This window comes from Megascapheus bottae, chromosome 11 (genome assembly GCF_031878675.1).
Source record: "Megascapheus bottae isolate mThoBot1 chromosome 11, mThoBot2.hap1, whole genome shotgun sequence".
NCBI classification, from domain to species: domain Eukaryota; kingdom Metazoa; phylum Chordata; class Mammalia; order Rodentia; family Geomyidae; genus Megascapheus; species Megascapheus bottae.
Window position 1 is genome coordinate 32,769,481 of NC_143519.1, and position 12,521 is coordinate 32,782,001.

Here is a 12,521-nt window from a genome sequence, read left to right on the forward strand (position 1 = left end):
TCTTATCTTTCCAATTAATAATTCCAAATTAATTTCTAACTCTTGCAGAACTGTGGCACAGAGGACATTTTTTTTTTATAAAAAAGTGTGTTGAGTGGCTTTTTAGAAGTGTCTGTGAATACAAATGAATACAATTAATGTGCAAAGATTTCTGCTTCTTCAGTGCTTATTTTTTTCATGTATGTTTAAGCTGGAGATAAAAATCAAAAACATATAGTATTGCATTCACTTGGGCCCTATCTTTGGTGTCCTGTTCAATAAGTATCATATATTCCATGATACTGTAAAACACACACACACACACATACACACTCTTAAGAACTTATGAAAAGAAAAACAGACTCTGTAAAAGAAAAATGTAAGGAATAACTGCAGTTGGAAGCTAATCTCATTTGGAAAACAGAATATTGATCTTCTAATTTTGAAATTTTAAGTTACCATCCCTCTAATATATGCCAAGTGCTGAGTATGCCTTTGGCATGAGTTATGTCATTAAATTCTACCAATACAAGGATTGGGACATTAAAGATACTGAGAATCTTGGGACAAAACTAAGAAGAATTAGAGACAAGATTCCTTCAGTAATTTCTAACATAAAGAAAATGTCTTTTATTGTTTTGGGATACAGATTTCAGTAAATCAGCACATGGTCTCCCAACTATCAAATTATCTGTTAGTATTATTGCAATTAATTACACAATACTATATAGGGTATCTATACATTACCAATTATGAAAATTTATCACAGCAACTACTATCACATTTAGTAAGTGGAAAATTTTTAAATTGTCCTGTTTGGAATAATTTATTCCATAACAGAAAGTGGGAAAGAAAAATGAGTAAGAAAACTACATTATTTTCAACATTACTAAATTTTCCAAATCCAAATGTTCCAGTATATGTGATACAATGTATTTTCATTTTCATTTTTATTTTAATTTTTTGTGGGTCATCGGGCTTAAACTTGGCCTGGGCACTGTCCCTGAGTTTTTCAGCTCAAGGCTACCGCTCTACCCCTGGGCCTGGGCATTGTCCCTGAGTCCTTCAGCTCAAGCGTACTGCCCCACTCTTGAGCCAAGCCCCAAACCCCATTTTCTAGAGGTTAATTGGAGATAAGTGTCTTAGTACTATTGTGCCCAGGTTGGCTTTGAACCTTGATCCTCAGATCTCAGCCTCCTTAGTAGCTAGGATTTCAGGTGTGAGCCACAGTGCTAAGCTTTATTTTTATTTTTTTAAATGCTTAGTTATTTTTCAAAATTTTTTGGAAAGTAATGTCTATTTGACTAAATAATTTGAAGATGGCAGCAGTTCTACATTTTCTGCATGAACAACAATTTTTACATATAATTTTAGAGAATAATAAATGTCAACTTTCTATCTGTATTGGAAGGATAAATTTCATATTCTGGGTCTGAAAAAAAACTCCTAAATACCATCGAATTATTTGGATATTTCAACGAACAATAACAGACTGAGTCAAGATTTCATAGAAATGAGAGAGATAGGAAGAAAAGGAAGTCATCTGTGGGAGAGGGAATGGGCTGTAAACTAAGAACAAAGCAGAAGTGGAGCTCAATTTGACATCACTATTTCCCTGAATTGTTTGTGCTTTACAAGAAGTTTCTTTTGTACTAATTATTACAAATGAGAAAAACCACTGAGCCTATGTCCCTGTGGATCTGGCTTAACTTCACTTAATATGATTTTTTTCTAAGTCTTTCCATTTCCTTACAAATGGGGCCATGTCATTCTTTCTGATGGCAGCATAGAATTCCACATCTTATTGGTTTTCTGTTTACCTTTTCTTCTGTATTCTAAGCTATTCTAACAAATGTATTCCTTTAGATGCAGGGTCAACATACATTTAAAACTTTATAATTTAGCATTAAAAATGTACTGTGGATATTTTAAGCCACCTTCCTGACAAGTCTTTAGAGAAATGGCCTAGGAGACATAGAAGTGATAGAAATATTTGCATGTATAAAGATTTAAATGTGTATAAAATACATCTATTATAAATTAAATATATTTTTAGTTTCATTACCAGGCATTGATAAAAAAAGATTAATATTTTATAACTCTACTATGATTCTCTGAAACCTCAAAGAGAACAAAAGTTTTACGAATATTTGATGGCTTCTAGAACTTCACAAGGGCAATTATTAAAACATGTTTTAGCTTAAAATAGCTGCTAGAATTCATATTTAAAAGACTGCAATAAATTACAGTATAACATATATATATATATTGTTGTAAAATAAACTATTACCCTATGAGTGATGGAGGCTTTTTCCAGAATAAGAGATGGGATACACATGGAGTTTTGCTTTGTTTTGTATTTCAGTACTGCAGTGGTGAGACCTTTCATTAAGGTTTGGGATTCTACTGTGACAACCTAAGCACTTCTATGTTCGCAGAATCTGAAGTTATGCCTTAGATAAATAAGCCAGTTTATACAAAAAAAGTACAGAATAGCAGCTCTTTTTGCTGATTCTTCCACCTTTCCTTTTCTTTAGAAAACTTGTTATAATGTCCTATTTGACTTGTTAATCATGTCACTAAGAATTATCAGTAAAAATCCCCAAGGTACTTATAATGACTTTTGTTAATGAAAACTTTACTGTAAGCAAAATTAAATCAGTTACAAGATAAATAAAATGCAATGAAGTCATGATTTATAGTTCAACTTCAACTTATGTGTGATAGCCATGCTCAGATGCTAAGGAAAATATAGAAGTTTAGTTTTATTGCAGTAAAAATACAGCAAATATTTGTTACTCACTCAAGTTTCTAATAAAATGTATTACAGATATTTCCCATTGCTACAAGTTACTATGTACAGGAAACACTGAAAGAGAATATTAGGTAGAATATGAACAACAACTAAAGGACCTCATGCACACAATATAAATAACAGTTGTGAGGATGCAAACCAACTCAAGATTAAAAGATATTACCTGGGCACTACTGCCATGCCTTGTAATCCTAGCTACTCAGAAGGCAGAGATCTGAACATTTGTGAGTTTCTTACCTTGAATTAAGTACCAGAATGGCAGAAGTGAAGGGCTGGCTCACATTGCAGAACACTAGCCTTAAACAGCTAAGGAAGAGCATAGGATCCTGAATTCAAGCATAAGTACCAAATGAAACAAAACCCCCAAGGATCCAACAAAGATAGAGAAAGGCAGGAAGGAAGGAATTAAATAATGAAAGACCAAGAAAAAAGGTGAATTCGGTAAGAAAATGGCCATTTACTAAACAGTGTAGTGATATCATGGCCTTCAAAGTAACAAGAAGTGTAGAACTAAGCTAACAGCCTAACAACCAGAAAGATAGAAGCTCCTTGTTTCTTCACTGACCTGAGATAATATTGACAAGGGTAAAGATGTTAGTAAAATACAGAGATGTTATACTCTACACGGGTCTAATTGTTTTCCATATCATTTCACTCAATACGTACAGAATCTTCCTGGAACAGTAATGTTTTCAGATTGTTTTATAACTGAGGTGTAAAAATGGAGATTTTTAATCTGTGTGTTATACTAAATAGCCAATTCCCTTCTTGAAAATGTTTCCAGTAATAAATAGAAGATAACTATCTAAGAGAATTTTATTTGGGTATAACATGGTAAGAAATACATATGAAAACAGTGTTTATAATTTGCTGAGTAATGATAAAGTGCCATTTGTCAAAGTAGAGTAGCTACATGGACTTGTTTGCATGTTTATAATTTTATTAACAAGGACAATGGCCTAGCATCAATTAGTAGATATCCTCAAAATCAAATACATTCTAATAATTGTTAGTAACCAAAATGATTTTATTAAAGACACAAAACAATCACTTTGTGTATATTACAATGACTAAGGAATGTTTACTAATCCTGCTATAGATGGAGCGGATATCAGCCGACACAATACCATCTCTCTAACTTCCTTCCAAGAAGTATCCACGAGTCTTAGGTTAATGTAAGTCTTTCTTTTGCATGCTCTTACTTTATCAAGTAGATACCAATGTAATGTAAAATGATATTGCCTTCAATTTCCAAGTATTTCACTGCATATATAATGTCAATTAAAATTTAAGCTTAGTGTTATTTTTTAAAGATTTATATGTCTTTGTGTATATTTGGTTAATGATTATCTAACCATTTTCAATATTTAGTCTGTGAAAAACTAAGATGATTGGGAAGGACAGGGGATGGAAAGGGGGACAAAAACCTGAGGAGTATTAATGTTTGAGGAATAATGCACCCACTACCTGATGAATGTAACTATAACCTCTCTACCCTGAAAAAAAATACAATTAAAAAGTATCAAAGCTCGGTCTGGGAATTTGGCCTAGTGGTACAGTGCTTGCCTAGCATACACAAAGATCCGGGTTTGATTCCTTGTTACCACATACTTAGAAAAAGCCAGAAGTGGTGCTGAGGCTTATGTGGTAGAGTTCTAGCCTTGAGAAAAATCCAAGGACAGTCCTCAGGCCCTGAGCTTAAGCCCAGAACTGGCAAAAACAAAAAGTAACAAAGCTCATTTAGTCATCTATATATTGATAATTAGGAAATTTTCATATATATACATATTATATATATGAAAGTATATATGTGGTATATATACAAGTATGGGCTTACAAGTAGGATTGTTGAAGTAGGATATATGCATATTCACTTTTATTAGACAATAAAAGTTTTTACCCAGCCATGCATGGTGGCTCATGCCTCTAAACTAACTGCCCAGGAGGCTGAGATCTGAGGATCTCAGTTCAAAGCCAGCCTGGGCACTAAAGAGATTGTTATCTCCAACTAACCACTGAAAACCAGAAGTGGTGTTGTGGCTCAAGGGATAAGGCAGTAGCCTTGAGCTGAAGACCTCAGGGACAGCGCTGAGGCCCAGAGTTCAAGGTCCATGACCGACAAAAAGGAAAAAGAGAAAAAAAGTTGCTATCCAAAGTAGATCTAAACTGCACGATCTCTGGTCAAGCTGCTCAGTGGTCCAAGCCTAAAATATTAGAGACCGTGGGTTCAACTCAGTGACACAAAACAACAACAATAGTAGTAATGATGAATATAATACTGGTTCAAGTTTATGAGAATTGCTATTTTTCCTCAATTCTCATTAACATAATTACCCAAACAGACACCTTCAACATTTTGTACATGAAATAGATTAGCAATGTAATTTATGGCCATTTAGTCAAATGAAAAATTTGAGACTAATTCCCTGTAATTATTTGTGATTTTAATTTATTTTTTAATTGCCTGTTTTTTTATTAATAAGGCTGTTTCGTTTTCATTTAAGCTGGGAGTGGTTATTACTTCCTTTTATCAAAAATCAGATTAAAATCAAATCTTATGAGTTGTTTCTTTTAGTAAGATATCAGAAACAACTAAACTAAGTGTGTTATTTACTTATTGAGTAAACTTTCCAAGGTCAGACATCATGTAGTTATTTTTCAATGCATTATTTCACTTTAAATTGAATATTAAACCTCCAGGCAATGCAACAGTCATAGTTTCCTAAAGATAGCACTTAGGTTTATGGCTCCAAAGTACAGGGAACTTATAACAAATTTCTATCTATGAAGTAGCAGAAAAAATTTCAAATAAGATTAAATTTTGCTTTATAGTCTAGATTTTATAGCAACATAAATGATGTCCACATTTTTAATGCTGTAAACTTACTCATATAGATTTGCTAATTAAACTTCTTTGAATTTTAGAAATAAATAAAGCATCTATTATTAACACTGTTTAAGTATTAAACTAAGATATAGGGAGAAAGGAAATTTTCTAAAGTGACAAGCAAAAGTGCAATTAGAATTCAGTTTTCCTCACTTTAAAATCAAGTACTACTTTCACTTACTTTTCCTAAAGTTTAATAGTTTTATATGAACTAGAATTACTCATCTTTACACTAATTAATTCTTTTATGTGTAGTAGATGCTATCTAGGAGGAGATTGTATTACTTAGTCTGGATGCCTATATATATGTATATTTGTATATATATATAATCTATATTTTAATCACACGTGTTCTTAATTAGCCTTATATAAATTAGTTTTACATAAATAATTTAATGTTTACATTATATAATTGCAAAGCAATGTTGAGCATTTGACAAATATTAAATTAAAATTATTTTAAGTAAGGGAGCTTAATACTAAAAACCCCAATGATTGTGTGGTAAAAAAACTAAGTAAAACACCATCAAAGTACAAACTACATATGGCCAATGGAAATGGTTTTGTCCTTAAAGAATAAACTCCTAGACTAACGTAAAGTATGTCCTTTCTTTAAGAAGGAGTCATCTGATGGAGCATTGGCAACTCAATCTTAAGAGATATCTTTTCACACATATTTGTTTTCTGTCCTATCTCAGTTTTGAGAAGAGATGTGACTTTTTTTAGAATCATAACTTCAGTACTTCCTCTGAGATTCATAATCTCATGAAATAATTCTGAATGGGCCCATTACCCATTTACCAGCTTTGCCATTTTTCTTTCCAAGATCTCTCAGGAATAAGAGAAATTCAAAAGATTAGAACCTTTGTGAGGCTGGGCTCTTTACATTTGCAAATACTGAGCTTTAGATGACTGTACTGAGTGAATTCGGTGAAAAATACAAGTTCCCATCATTTTTCTAACACCTTTATTTAGTTACTGGGTGGATGATACTGTTTGCTACTATAATACTATACCACTGAAGTATTGTTGTTTCATCTTTATCATACTCAACCAACTGAGATTTTCCTATCTCAGTTTTACATATAAAACATAGAGTAACTTAACAACTAAACAATAATCCAGTGTAAAAGACAGTCAATGGCTCAAAGCCAAGCCTGTCTTCCTCCCTCTAGCCTACTATACCCATCATGTTTGTAAGCCACATTAATCTCATGCCCAATAATTGGCTTATTTTTCTTTGTAATGAATGAAAATGCATCTCTCACTTCTCCATACAGCTTTCGTAGATTTCTCCAGAGTATGAGAGCCTTGGAGCCATTTACAGACATTTTTAAAATTCCTCTGCGAATGGAATGAATCCTCCTCCACACCCATCTTCCTTCCCTTGCTTTCTCCCCTACTCTCATCATCCTCTCTCTTTTTTCCATCTCCCCGTCTCATTTCTTTCTCCTCTTGTGATATTTTCCTTATGTGATATTTCTCCCTATATGTTATCCTCTTCATTTAATATTCACATAAGTGGATCAGAGGGACGCCAGAGTGCGTCTGGCTTGTCAGTAGAGGGGTTTGTTTCTCAAACTCCAAAATACATTTTGTGGGTTGGGAAATAAAATACTTGGAGAAAAGAACTTGACATTTGATATGTATTTGGTAAATAATTTTCCTCAGCATGATTTTAGACTATTTTATTTTATTAGCACATTCCTGACATATTTATATTGTTTAGTAAGCAAAATCTAGTGCTGGAATTTTTTTTTAAAGGCTGCTTCTAAAAAGGCATTGATTTTTACCAATGTTACTGTCTAAAAGAACCTAAAAATGGAAAGAAGAAATCGAAATTATAACTCTGGTGAAAAGACATTCCTTTATGAATTGTAATTTCATGTACAAGTATATTTATAAATTAAATTACGATATGTCTCTAAAAGAGGCATGATTAGCTGTGCAGTTATCCATTTCTGCAAATAGGCTTCTTTCTAAACCTAGTTACATTTTTATTCCATATTCACTCCAGCCCAAACTTCCGTGAATATTCTTCAGGTGTAGAAGTAGCCATTTGAGAAAGCATTATTCTGACCAAACTTTATCCTCATTCAGTTTCAACAAGTTTGAAACTACTGATTTAAAGCTACTGGATTTGATTGTATTTTTCAAGTAGGGCTTTGGAGAGTTATGTTTTCAAACTCCAAAGAAAAATCGAACACATCAGACTTTGAAAATCAACACTAGACATAATAAAATCCTTCTATGTTTCCCCACAGCCTTGAAGATATAATCCCAGTTCCTTACCATGTGAAGTAAGTGCTCCATTTATGGCTCAGTAGTACTCATTTCCTCCCACCATTGTCCCAACCATGTAGAGGAGGTTCTCCTTAACTGTGTGCTTGTGCAGGCCTCATTGTTACACAGAATACATTCATTCTCCACCCAGTTTTCTTCTGTTAACTCCATCACACTGCTGAGGGAATAGCATCCTTGTGGGATTGAATACTGTAGGAAGAACAAACTCAAAGAAGTTCATGCAAAAAATCAAGTTGTGAAAACTTAGGGATCTGCTTCTAAATATTATAATAACCTTATTTCTTTACAAAAATCTATATCATCTCTCTGCATTCTCTTGGCAGTGCCCCTCAGTGATTAGACCAATTTACCATCAACCATGAATTCTTCATTTTATTTTATTTTTTGCCAGTCCTGGGCTTGAACTCAGGGCCTTGGCACTGTCCTTAGTCTCTCTCAAGGCTAGAGCTCTACTACTTGAGCCACAGCACACCTTCAGAATTTTTTCTATCTATGTGGTAATGAGGAATTGAACTCAAGTCTTTGTGCATGCTAGGCAAGCACTCTACCATTAGGCTAACCTCCTACCCAAGTAGTGAATTCTTATTTCATAATATAATTACAAGTTATTATGCATAAAATGGAGAATGTAGAAGGTTCTATACTTAGAGAATTGAAAAGTTCTAACTAAAAAATGAAAAGGACCAAATGAAAATGTACAAACAATTTCATGAAGAAAGAACTGAACATGTCCTAAAATTTGTATACAGCGAAAAATGTTTATTATTGTGTTTAAAATGAGTGTGGTTTTTCTGCGTACTTTGATTTGTTTCAAAAATAAAGTAGGGGAAGGATGGATGACATTGATAAAGATTTATGGATGTATCATCCTTCTAAACTTCTTTGTTAAATGGCAGCTTCTTTGTACAACTACTTAAAGATCATTTAAAAAAGAACAGGAAAACCAATTGGACATTTTCATTATGTAAATTAGATAAGAAGATAGAGTCCAACAAAGGTTATATTGTTGAAAGTGAACTGGTTTGGAATATCAAATTGGCACACTTCACTGATAGATTGATTTACAAGGAGGAAGGTAGGTAAAGGAAACACAGTTGTACATTCCTTGTTTCTCCCATAGGGTGAAATGAGTAGCATTTCCTGTGAACTGGAGGAAGTAAGAGATGACAAAAAACTAACAGTGAGATAACCCACTGAAAATAATATTTTTAAAATATCAGGAAAAATATTCATGTACTGAGTTACTTTCTAACCCTGCTTTTGAAGGGCAGTGCAAATAGTAGAAATAACTGCTACCAAAAGGCCTCATATCTAAAATATATCAACAGCTCAAAAAATTGAATCACTCTAAAACTAATCCCCAAAGTAACAACCATCGCATTAAAAAATGGGCCAAAGACTTAAAGAGAGTCTTCTCTGAACAAGAAACAAAAATGGCCCATAGACACATGAAGAAATGCTCAACATCTCTGATCTTAAAGAAATGCAAATCAAAACAACTCTAAGATTCCACCTCACTCCAGTTAGAATGGCCAGGATCAGGAAAATGAATAACAACAAATGCTGGAGGGGATGTGGCCAGGAGGGATCACTACTACACTGTTAGTGGGAGTGCAAACTCATTCAACCACTATGGAAAGCAATATGGCAGTGCCTCAAAAGGCTAAAGATAGAGCTCCCCTATGAAACAGCAATTCCACTATTTGGCATTTACCCAACCATCCAGAATCTAGGGCATACAAAATCCACTAGCACAACAATGTTCATTGCAGCATTATTCACCATAGCAAAGATATGGAACCAACCTAGATGTCCCTCAGTTGATGAGTGGATCAACAAGTTGTGGTATTTGTACACAATGGAATTCTATGCTGCTGTCAGAAAAAACAACATCGCCCCATTTGGTAGGAAATGGAAAGTCTTAGAAAAAAATCCTATTAAGTGAAGTAAGCCAGACTCAAAGGAAATTAGGCTCAATGGTTCCCCTCATTTGTCATAATCATTAGAAACCTTGGGTTCTACTAGCAGAGATTTGCAATAGAGCAAAACCTTGATACATAAGGCCATATAGTATGAAGCTAATTGAAAAGACCTCCAGGATATTGAAACAAAAGCCATACAATGAGTGATTGTTGTCCTTAATGTATTATGTTATCTCTCATCTCTTTTGCTGGCCCTTGGTTATCTCATATTGTTACAGTATCTCACTTTGTTATCTGATATATTGGATTTATTTGTATTTGGTTATTTGAAATTGGATAGGGAAGGGGGGAAAACCAAGATGGGAGGGGGGAGGTGGAGGGGAGAGTAATGGGGACCAAGACATGTGAAAGGGTATCAATACATGTGAATTAATGCACCTTCTATCTGGCAAATATCATGTAACCTTTTTATTAATTACAATAAAAAAATTTTTAAAAAATCACCTCAATAGAAATCAACAGTTTTCTCTATCAGAATTGCAATCTCCTAGCCAATATTATCTCAGCGAATACTGCATTAACGTATAATGTACTAGTTTTAATATAATTTGAACATTAATAAACATCTATGTGCTATACATATATACATATATGTACAAGATATAACTGTATATATACAGTGTTTATATAAATATACACCTACATATACAGGTGTGTGTATATATACATATTAATTAAAGAAATATATTACAATAACTTTATTGCCTAGAGAGCTTCTTTTCTGGGCACACTTCATTTATATCAACAAAATGAATTATAATTTACAGCATCACAGTGGTCAATTATTCCAAATTCCACTAATGAAGTCAATAGAAGGTTTGTCTATTTATCCTAAAGTTATTTGGTGTTTAGGCAAGGAAGGCTTTTGTTATCATCAAACTAGTAAACAGGCATTATAAACTGTCCAGAACTTCAATATGGGGCTTTCTAAGTACAGTAATAGCTTTCCTTTTGTGTGTCTCATCAGAGGAGTTATCTACATTTCACTCCTCTGAAATGGTCAAATTCCCATGTGAAGCTGGGATTGCTCCTTACTTTGACTGAAGCACAAATTTTCATTGTTATTAAATTCTGTACTGGATGGCAAAGCATTATTACCAAGGGACATGTAATGACCTTTTAAGAATTGTATAGCTAAGAAATAAGAATACCTCAAAATGAACAAATTCTTTTTGCTTCTGTAGATCACTCCTGGTGAGCATCTTTCCAATTAGTGAGAAGTATGAGACCCTGGGGAGGGGCGCTGAAAGAGCTCTGCATTCTTTCCAATGCTATCAGTAAATGAATTAACAAGAGGATGAATGGCACTTATAAATGAGTTTGATTATCTTCTAATTTATCAAGTTTAATAAGATTTATATGTATCAATTTATAAATTTATTTGGGCCTTATAGAAACCAGAAAAAGATTTGCACTGCAAACTATCTTAATGTATTCTAATCATCGTTAAGTAGTTGTACAAAGCTGCCATTTAACAACATTTGAGTACAATGCATCGTGAAAAATGTTACCCATTTCATAATTCTTCCATGTTTCCTAACCCCATCTCTTCCCTCTATTTTCTTAATTTTGTAGGATATATATTTAAGAGAAAATATTTCCACCATCCAAACCTTTTAGTTTAGTTGACATTATTCGCTAATGCAACTTTGAATGTTTGTTATATATCTATTGGCCCTACTCAAGGAAGAAACAATATATCAAATAATTTGGGGACTCAATTGATATTATTGTATCCTCATAAAACTTTAATGCTTATGTGGAGGCTTGATTTCTTCAAGGAGTATTTATTTCATACAATTAAATAGATATTGATCCAGGTTTCCCATCACTCAGGTGTTAGTTCTCTACACACCAGAACAACCAGAACAACACAGATAATCAGAGCACACAAACTTATGACGAAATTGTGATGAAAGGTGAGAAAAATACCAAGATTTTTATGTACTGGGAAAGAAAGTGAACTTGACTGAGACATGGACATGCTAGAGAATAGCCATTCTAACTCAAACTTATAACAGGTCATGTCATGGCCTCTAACTTCTATTGGTAGGTTGTGGAGATGTGTGTTTGGGGGATGTTTTCCTTCCTTCCTTTCTTCCTTCCTTCCTTCCTTCCTTCCTTCCTTCCTTCCTTCCTTCCTTCCTTCCTTTACTTCCTTCCTTCTTTCACATTTAGTCAATATAATAGAGTAAATCAATTAGGATATTTTAAAGAATATCTGGGGGGAAGATGACCAAGTAAAAATCCAAATAGCATATATATAATGTATGTGTACTCTTATAAACATATAATTGACTATATTGTTATTATAGAGGTGATGTAAAGAGGGATTACAATTATGAATCTGGTAATGTGAGTACAGTGTCTTCTGTTCCCACACTCTCTTCCAGTCCCTCTCTCCCATCTCTACCAACAAGTTTTACATTTCACTTCCATCAGTTTCCAGTGAACTAGGGTTTTGCATTTTTCACACTTTTTCCCTCAAGTTTTATACCAACATCACAAAGATACTTCATTTAGTACACCATGCATAAAAGGAGATAGATTCATT

The 12,521-nt window shown here is 33.5% G+C and overlaps 1 long non-coding RNA gene across 1 annotated transcript in view; it reads left to right on the plus strand.

Annotated features, from left to right (window-relative positions):
- The first annotated feature begins 3,899 nt into the window (after positions 1-3,899).
- LOC150056883 (uncharacterized) overlaps positions 3,900-12,521 on the plus strand; it is a 35,484-nt gene continuing 26,862 nt past the window's right edge. The window contains exon 1 of the long non-coding RNA XR_016537006.1: positions 3,900-3,969. This is a non-coding gene — a long non-coding RNA (uncharacterized LOC150056883). The remainder of the gene's footprint in view (positions 3,970-12,521) is intronic.